Source organism: Mus musculus, chromosome 1 (genome assembly GCF_000001635.26).
Source record: "Mus musculus strain C57BL/6J chromosome 1, GRCm38.p6 C57BL/6J".
NCBI classification, from domain to species: Eukaryota; Metazoa; Chordata; class Mammalia; order Rodentia; family Muridae; genus Mus; species Mus musculus.
Genome location: NC_000067.6, coordinates 17,448,410 through 17,458,455, shown reverse-complemented (window position 1 = coordinate 17,458,455; position 10,046 = coordinate 17,448,410).

Genomic DNA, 10,046 nt, shown 5'->3' with positions numbered 1-10,046 from the left:
TATCTGCACCCAACCAATGGACAGAAGCTGCTGACCCCTGTTGTTTAATTAGGGAGGGTTCAAAGAAGCTGAGGAGAGGGGCAACCCTGTAGGAGAACCAGTAGTCTCACTTAACCTGGACCCCAGAGATCTCTCAGACACTGGACCTCCAAACAGACAGCATACACCAGCTGATATGAGGCCCCCAACACATATATAGTAGAGGACTTCTGGGTCTGTGTTCATTCAGAGATGATGCACCTAACCCTCAAGAGACTGGAGGCCCCTGGGAGTTTAGAGGTCAGGTGGGGTGGAGGGTGGGGGCATCCATGTGGAGATGGGGTGGGGTGGGAAGGAGGTGTGGGATGAGGAGCAGAAAGAGGGTAGATGGGGGCCGGGACATGGAATATGGAGTATAAAAAAATAAATTAAAAATAAAATAATATTTTTAAAAAGAAAAAATAGATGAGAAGTTATTACTTTAAAGACAATAAGTGGATCAAGTTTCAATTTTGCCACATTGTACAAGTGAGAGAAACTTGGACTAGACCCAATCAGTCTACAGCAACTATTACTAAGAACATACCCTGGGCTCATTAAGCTTCATACTGCTGTGGTCTGAACCAGAAATCTAAGTTGACTGAGAGTTCAATGAACTTGAATCTTCACGGGGTTAAGTAAATTTATTTCTGCACTCACAAGTGTAAAAAGATATCAAGAAATCCTAAAGAAGCTGCCTTTTTGGAAACTTTGACTATGCTGTGAAGTCTTTCTCAATTGCAGTCTATGGGTTCTTCAGTCCAGACTATAAAATGAGGTAAAGAATTTTGCCTTCACACCAAAGCCTATATTTTTCTGATGATCTCAAAGTAACCACGATTAAGATAAGAGAGAGAGAGAGGAAAAGACTAGAAAAAGCAATGTGGCAAATGAAGAACAGAGCAGTGAGCTCAGGCTTACAACTGACATCCAGAAGCCACAATTGGCTCTGCTTGCTTGCCCAGGATATAGAGAAGCAGCAGAAGGCTAGAAGTCAGTTTGTTTTGATAGGAATTGCAATGCCTAAAGCAATAACCTGACCTCTAACTGCCTTAGCAGGATGTGAACTAGGATATCTGGACAGCTCTGACTGCAGAAACTTTTCTGTGCCCACTGCTATGGCCAGGCATCAAAAAAAGAAACAAAAGATTCCCAGGCATAAAGGTGGAAATGAGAAAGGATAACTAAAAAAAGAAACTCATCATGGGATCATTAGCAAAAAAAAAAAAAAAAAAAAAACAAAAAAAACAAAGATCCTAACTAAACCCTTTTATTAGAGCACTAACCTCATTTCTGAAGGCTTTATTCTCAGGACCATATTGGCCACCACCTTTCAGTTACATGATACTGGGAGTTCAGATTCTAACATATAAATTTGCAGTTGAGTATACTACTCAAGTAATCAACTTATTTTAGAAATGTACTTTTTTCTTAATTCCAGGATTTTGGCTTAAAAATTAGGGATTATATTGCTAGAGAAAATTGACAACTATCAAGTCCTGTCAGGATATTTCTTATGTTTAAGAGAAATATATATGTACATCTTATTATTGTATACATGTAAGATATGTGTTTCTCAAGGCCATTGGTTTGTTGTGTCTAGTTCTTGATCCTGGATTTATTTGTATATTTGTTTTACTACTGTGTGTGTGTGTGTGTGTGTGTATGTGTGTGTATGTGTGTGTACATTTAAAAGCAGATGCCTGCATATTTGTGTAAGTCATAGAAAAACTTGTGAGAGTCTGTTCTTTCCACACATTATTTGGGTTCTAGGAATGTTATTCGGATTGCCATTTCAGGAGGTATCCTCCTGAAAACACTAGCACTTGAAATTGTATAGCTGATAAACACATGTACACATGTTTTCTGCCTTATCTCATAGAAATATAGTGGAAGACATAAAATACATCATTTCATAGATGACGCCCAAAGAATTAAAGTAACTTCTGTGGTTTTACCTTGACAGTTTTTTTTTTTCTCACTAATCAATTTATTCACTTCATGTCCCGATCAGAGCCCCCTTTTTCCTCTTCTCCCAGTCCATCCTTAGAAATTTCTCCCCCATTGCTCCTTCACTTCTCTGAGAAGTGAAAGCCCCCTGTGTTCCACCCCAACATGGGACATCATTCCACGGAGGCCTGATAAGGCAGTCCCTCTAAGGGAAGGGAATCTAATGGCATTACCTTAACTTTATAAATTATTTTATTTTATTGTTTGCTAGTAGGGACAGAAGAAAGCCCATGAATCCTTACCCCTATACTAAGTGACTTGTTTTTATAGCACTCTAGTTTCCCTGGCAAGTGCAAAGGAATCTCTCAACCCCAACATACTGGATTCTTGTTTGATTGGTTTTTGTTTTCCCAAATTGTTTTTACAGAGTTCTATTTGTTCTTGGCAAGAGAGAACTTCATTTGGGACAAGTTATCACTTCAATTTATAAATTAACAGATTGAACAAAACACAAATAAGAGTGGGTCTTACTTTCTATGAATTTTTTTTCCATTTTTTATTAGGTATTTAGCTAATTTACATTTCTAATGCTATACCAAAAGTCCCCCATACCCACCCACCCCCACTCCCCTACCCACCCACTCCCCCTTTTTGGCCCTGGTGTTACCCTGTACTGGGGCATATAAAGTTTTCATGTCCAATGGGCCTCTCTTTCCAGTGATGGCCGACTAGGCCATCTTTTGATACATATGCAGCTAGAGTCAAGAGCTCCGGGATACTGGTTAGTTCATTATGTTGTTCCGCCTATAGGGTTGCAGATCCCTTTAGCTCCTTGGGTACTTTCTCTAGCTCCTCCATTGGGAGCCCTGTGATCCATCCATTAGCTGACTGTGAGCATCCACTTCTGTGTTTGCTAGGCCCTGGCATAGTCTCACAAGAGACAGCTACATCTGGGTCCTTTCGATAAAATCTTGCTAGTGTATGCAATGGTGTCAGTGTTTGGATGCTGATTATGGGGTGGATCCCTGGATATGGCAGTCTCTACATGGACCATCCTTACATCTCAGCTCCAAACTTTGTCTCTGTAACTCCTTCCCAGGGTGTTTTGTTCCCACTTCTAAGGAGGGGCATAGTGTCCACACTTCAGTCTTCATTTTTCTTGAGTTTCATGTGTTTAGGAAATTGTATCTTATATCTTGGGTATCCTAGGTTTTGGGCTAATATCCACTTATCAGTGAGTACATATTGTGTGAGTTCCTTTGTGAATGTGTTACCTCACTCAGGATGATGCCCTCCAGGTCCATCCATTTGGCTAGGAATTTCATAAATTCATTCTTTTTAATAGCTGAGTAGTACTCCATTGTGTAGATGTACCCATTCCTCTGTTGAGGGGCATCTGGGTTCTTTCCAGCTTCTGGCTATTATAAATAAGGCTGCTATGAACATAGTGGAGCATGTGTCCTTCTTACCAGTTGGGGCATCTTCTGGATATATGCCCCTTTCTATGAATTTTTAAAAGCTTATTTGTTCATGTGAGAGAAACCAACTCATCATTATTACAATACCCAACTGATGTCTAAATTGCAGACAGATCACAAGCCACACACAGTATAAAATCTTTCCTCCTAAACATCTAGTAATGTCACAGAAGCACAAAGAAAAACATGTGTGTCCCTTCTTTAGGTAAGCCAAAATTTAATAAACCATGTGCTAGAAGAAGCTGTTGTTCCCATATCATGCGTGTATGGTCAGGTCGTGAAAACACAACCAGATTTCCAGCATTCTCTTCACAGTCTATCATGGTCTTTATAATTTATTCTAAGCACCTAGAAATAAAGAGTATCTGAAAATTTTCCTAACTCTCTTCCTTAGATAACAGTGGGCTTTTAGCTACATAACAATGCTTGCCATGTACACACATCCTTCTATTCTTGATGTGAGATGATGTGTTCCTTTTGAGGTGTTCCTTCCAAAAGGTTTATAGCATTTTAATTCTATTTTGTTTTTAAGTCTGAAAAGTGTTTGGCAAACATAAAAGTAGTAGAGTTTTGTTTTGTAGTTTATTTGGTTTTTTTGTTTTTGTTTTTGTTTCTTGGGAGTTTGGGGGACTGGGGTTGGTCAGATTTTGTTTGCTTGGACATATCTCTCAAATGAAAGATTTTGACTACTGAGAAATCATTCTAGAATGTCCACCTCACTCTGTACAACTGAAAATTTCAACAGATAGTCTTAGGAAGTTTAACATAGAAAAATAAACACAAAACAAGAACAAAACCCTGCAAGAACTGAGCAATACTTTATTCTAATTTTGGCCACTTCACCTAGACCTAACTCAGACCTATGTACTTTATTTTAAGAACTCATGCAGTTTTTTATTAGATATTTTCTTCAGTTACAATTCAAATGCTATACCCCAAGGTCCTCTATACCCTCCCCCTGCCCTGCTCCCCTCCCCATGCCCTGCTCCCCATGCACCCACTCCCACTTCCTGGCCCTGCCTTCCCCCTTACAGGGGCATATGATCTTACCAAGACCAAGGGCCTCTCCTCCCAATGATGACTGCCTAGGCTATCCTCTGCTACATATGCAACTAGAGACAGTGCTCTGGGGGATACTGGTTAATTAATATTGTTGTTCCTCCTGTAGGGTTGCAGACCCCTTTAGTTCCTTGGGTACTTTCTCTAGCTCCTTCATTAGGGGCCCAGTGTTCCATCCACTAGATGAGTGTGAGCATCTACTTCTGTATTTGCCAGGCACTGACATAGACTCACAAGAGAGCTATGTCAGAGTCCTGTCAGCAAAATCTTTCTGGCATATGCAATAGGTTCTGGGTTTGGTGGTGGTATAAGGGATGGATCCCCAGGTGGGGCAGTCTCTCGTTGGTCCTTCCTTCTGTCTCAGCTCTGAACTTTGTCTCTGTAACTCCTTTCATGGGTATTTTGTTCCCCAATCTAAGAAGGAACAAAGCATCCACACTTTGGTCTTCCTTTTTTTGAGTTTTATGTGTTTTACAAATTGTACCTTGGGTATTCTAAGTTACTGGGCTAATATCTGCTTATCAGTGAGTGCATATTATATGTGTTCTTTTGTGATTGGGTTACCTCACTCAGGATGATATTCTCATATCCATCCATTTGCCTAAGAATTTCATAAATTCATTGTTTTTAATAACTGAGTAGTACTCCATTGTGTAAATGTACCACATTTTCTGTATCCATTCCTCTGTTGAGGGACATCTGGGTTCTTTCCAGCTTCTGTCTATTATAAATAAGGCTGCTATGAACATAGTAGAACATGTGTTCTTATTACCAGTTGGAGCATCTTCTGGGTATATAGCAAGGAGAGGTATTGCTGGATCTTCCAGTAGTACTATGTCCAGTTTTCTGAGGAATTCCCAGACTGATTTCCAGAGTGGTTGTATCAGCTTACAATCCCAACCAACAATGGCGGAGTGTTCCTCTTTCTCCACATCCTCACCAGCATCTGCTGTCACCTGAATTTTTGATCTTAGCCATTCTGACTGGTGTGAGGTGGAATATCAGGGTTGTTTTGATTTGCGTTTCCCTGATAATTAAGGATGTTGAATATTTTTCCAGGTGCTTCTCAGGCATTTGGTATTCCTCAGTTGATAATTCTTTGTTTAGCTCTGTACCCCATTTTCTAATAGGGTTATTTGATTTTCTAGAGTCCAGCTTCTTGAGTTCTTTATAGGTATTGGACATTAGTTCCCTATCAGATTTAGGATTGGTAAAAATCCTTTCCCAATCTGTTGGTGGCCCTTCTGTCTTATTGACAGTGTCTTTTGTCTTACAGAAGCTTTGCAATTTTATGAGGTCCCATTTGTTGATTCTCGATCTTATAACACAAGTTATTGCTGTTCTGTTCAGGAATTTTTCCCCTGTGTCCGTATCTTTGATGCTTTTCCCCACTTTCTCCTCTATACATTTCAGTGTCTCTGGTTTTATTTGGAGTTCCTTGATCCACTTAGTCTTGAGCTTTGTACAAGGAGATAAGAATGGATCAATTCGCATTCTTCTACATGATAACCACCAGTTGAGCCAGCAACATTTGTTGAAAATGCTGGCTTTTTTTCCACTGGATGGTTTTAGCTCCTTTGTCAAAGAGCAAGTGACCATAGGTGTGTGGGTTCATTTCTGCATCTTCAATTCTATCCTATTGATCTACCTGTCTGTCGCACCAGTACCATGAAGTTTTTATCACAATTGCTCTGTAGTACAGCTTGAGGTCAGGCATGGTGATTCCACCAGAGGTTCTTTTATTGTTGAGAATAGTTTTTGTTATCCTGGGTTTTTTGCTGTTCCAGGTGAATTTGCAAATTGTCCTTTCTAACTCTGTGAAAAATTGAGTTGGAATTTTGATGGGGATTGCATTGAATCTGTAGATTGTTTTCGGTAAGATAGCCATTTTTACTATATTAATCCTGCCAATCCATGAGCATTGGAGATCTTTCCATCTTCTGAGATCTTCTGTGATTTCTTTCTTCAGAGACTTGAAGTCTTATTATATAGATCTTTCACTTCCTTAGTTAGAGTCACACAGAGGTGACTAATTTATTATTTGTGACTAATGTGAAGGGTGTTGTTTCCCTAATTTCTCTCTCAGCTTGTTTATCCTTTGTGTAGAGAAAGGCCACTAATATGTTTGAGTTAATAAACTACGACTTTCTTTACCTACTCTAGCTACCAGCAAGTGGAACAATAGGAGAGGTTGCACATATATAAAGGCTCCTTGTCATCTGTTTTCACTGAGAAGAAACATTTTGCAAAATCTTAGGTATTAGATTAGAGGAACTTAGTGGTAGACAGGTTTTTGAAAGAGGAAACTAATTGCTTCATTCTGAAGCTATACTGCATAACAAGCACACTTTGTTTCACTTAGATTGGTTAGATTATAAAATTCACAAAAGGATATTTGAAGAGGCCTGCTCTTGGAGATTTATTATATCCCACCTCACCTAAGCACTAGCTTGGCATTTGCCACTGCTAACATCCTGAGAAGCTCAGCTACTCAAGTCTATGTTTGTTTAATAAATGAGAGTCCAGTCAAGTCCACTGCCCACCCACATGGTTCTACAATTTCACATTTCCTTGTGAAATGACTTAGATGTTCAAGTTGGATCCTGCCCTGGCTTTGTTGCCAGACAATACTTCCTGCACAAACCTCATACCAAGTACAGAACAAGCCGCCTTGGTGAACTGTTAACACATAGGATGGATATTCTGTATTGTGCTGTGATAAATTATTTCTTTCTCTTGCCCTCATCTTTGGGGCATCTTCTATTAAATTTCATATATTTATAATTCAGTTTTCTGATAATATCTTAGTCCTGGGGATAGATAGTATATTATGTATGCTACATAACCTTGATTTTCTCCTGAATTTTAAGAAGTATAAATTGTTTTTGCTGATTTCTACCCTTTACAGGCCTAACTTTCTCTGTAAACCTATTTTTATTAGGACTCTTTTGCACAGGAATCTGCTTTCCCTGTAGTGGAAAGAAGTCCGTGTGCTATGGACTGCAGCTTGTTTTGATAGCTGGAAACTTTAAACCAAAGGGACATTACTGCTATCAAAACAAAAGCAGCTTTTCTTAGAAATTGAATCTGACATGGTCTTTTTTTTTTACCCTTTACCCTGCCCTGCTTTCTTCCTGCTTGAAGTTGTATCCCTTGACTGCAGGAAATGCCTCTACATTTTACTAAAGCCTTTTCCATTTAAATCTTAGAAACCATCTATAGAAAGATCAGTGCCTTAGGTAGAGTCCCAAAAAGCAACAGTCAGGGCCACAGGAAGCCCACAAACTCACTCAGGGTAACAGTATTAAGGGAAAAAAAAGTATTAAGGGAAAAAAACTACATCCTGTTCTCCACATGAAAATGACTAAATTGCAGATACTGTGTGATTTGAAGGTTCTACATTCTTTGAATAGGGTAGGGAGAAAGGGCTAGTACACATATGGTCAACTTGAACCATATGGTAGAACATTCAGTTCTTGTAATGTCAGTAGGACAAATGTCTGTATTGTATTTTAGCTGGGTAGGTGACAGCAGGGAGAAAATCCCAGTGAAAATGCTTTTCCTGTCACATGTTGTGCTGGATTTCTTAGAATATTTCTAAGTTAGAAATGAGATCAGGAACTGTAGTCAATCAAACTCTTTTGTAATAGTGGCCTCATTGATTCTGACACCTTCTACTAAATAAGTATGGGCAGCTGGTACCCATCTTGGGCAGTCTGACTGTTTCAGGAGTGATGAGACTGTGTGCATGAGATCTCAGTATTATCATTAGCTGCTGGATGTGTTGATAACCTAATTGTCCTGCTCTGCATTTCCTGATCATGGAAAACAGATCACAGGGCTTAAGTTCTCTACCAGCAGTCCAGCATTTGCCAAGCATCTATGAGTTCCTGAGCCCAACCCTAGCAATATAAAAGAAAGAAAATAATGATATATAACGAATACAATGTAAAATATGGCATATTGGCAAGATGTATGTATCTCTTATGTTTCCTAAACTTCTTCTAAAATTGCACTAGAGAAAAAAAGATTATAAAAACAAAAAGACAAAATATATGAGATTCAATGAATGAACCACTTCAATCAGCCTTAGATAATAAGAAAAAAAAAAACTGTAATTAGTACTGAAGTACCTGAGCAAGAGAGTTGTATCACTAAGAAAAATCATCTGTATTGTGAGATACTCACAAAAAGAAGCTTATTAACATTGAAGGGGTACACAGAAGTATATAGGCTCCAGATTTGTTAGAACTCTACAGTGTGGAAATCAAGGCTGAGGAAAAGAGGAATCAAGTTTTGATGGAAAAGAAATTGTCCTGACCTCACATTGCTTAGTGCCACCCCATCCCCATCCACACCTCCCAGGAGACCAGAGCTTTATTCTTTGTAGACAGTGCCTAGAAATATTCAGCCTCTCCTTGGCACCCAGAGGACACCAGTGAGGCAAACACTGGGTTGCTGGGTCACTTCCTCTAAATATGGCGTTCCCATGGGAGCCACCAAGCATTGACCACATGTCAGTGCTATCCTTGCCAAAAACTGAAGAAAGAAACATTGTTCCCATAAGACTTTCTCAGTTGTAAAATGGAGTTCTACTTTCTACCAAGTCCCAGACATGGGGCTTCCTTTCTGAAAGAAAGCTTATTATGAAATTGAAAATTAAGAGAAAAATAGATTAACACGAAAATGTAAATATATATTTCTTGTTTCCCTTAGTATCTGCTATTTCTCCCTTAACTATTTCTCTCAAAAGCTAAAGATTCTTTTTCTGGGCAGCTAATTTAGTTGTGCCAAATCCAGATCTCAAATTGTCTGTGTTGTATCATGGTTTAAAAGTTCTAAACATTTGTATCCTGAAGGGAGCTTAACATTGGTTATCTAGAATATCTATGGTGGCATTAATTTTGTTTCAATTTTTACTAAAGACACAGAAGTATAAGCAAGGCTTATGTAGATGTCATTTCACTTCCAACTATGTATCTAGATTCCACAGTCTATGGAAAACTTACCTTTCTTGGTGAGCAAGACCCTGTTATAGACCATATGCTCTTAATTTTCCAGCTTTCCATGGATATGCAGTGAGCAATATACACACCATCTATAACATGTAGCTTATAAGTTATCCCATGAACAGAGTGTGAGTTACAATTTCCTTTTCTATTTGCTTTCTGTACACCTGACATTTATCAGCCGAGTACTGTACCCCTCTACATATCCAAGAGATATTGTTTACTCTAAGCCAGTGTACAACAGGGCTATGAAAATAGCATTTGACTACAGGTGTCCTTGAGGAAGCTAGGGGATGCTAAATATGCCTGGGTTATGGTATTAAATAATGTTCCTTCCTTAAGCATCTGTTTTTTTTTGTTGTTGTTGTTTTGGTTTTTTTTTGTTTGTTTGTTTTTTTGTTTTTTCTAAAAGCTTTGTCTGTAAAATGAGCTGTGTCTGAGAGCCCCAAGGGTCCAGGTTAGTTGACTCTGTTGGTCTTCCTGTGGAGTTCCTATCCCTTTCAAAGCCTGCAATTCTTCCCCATATTTGTCC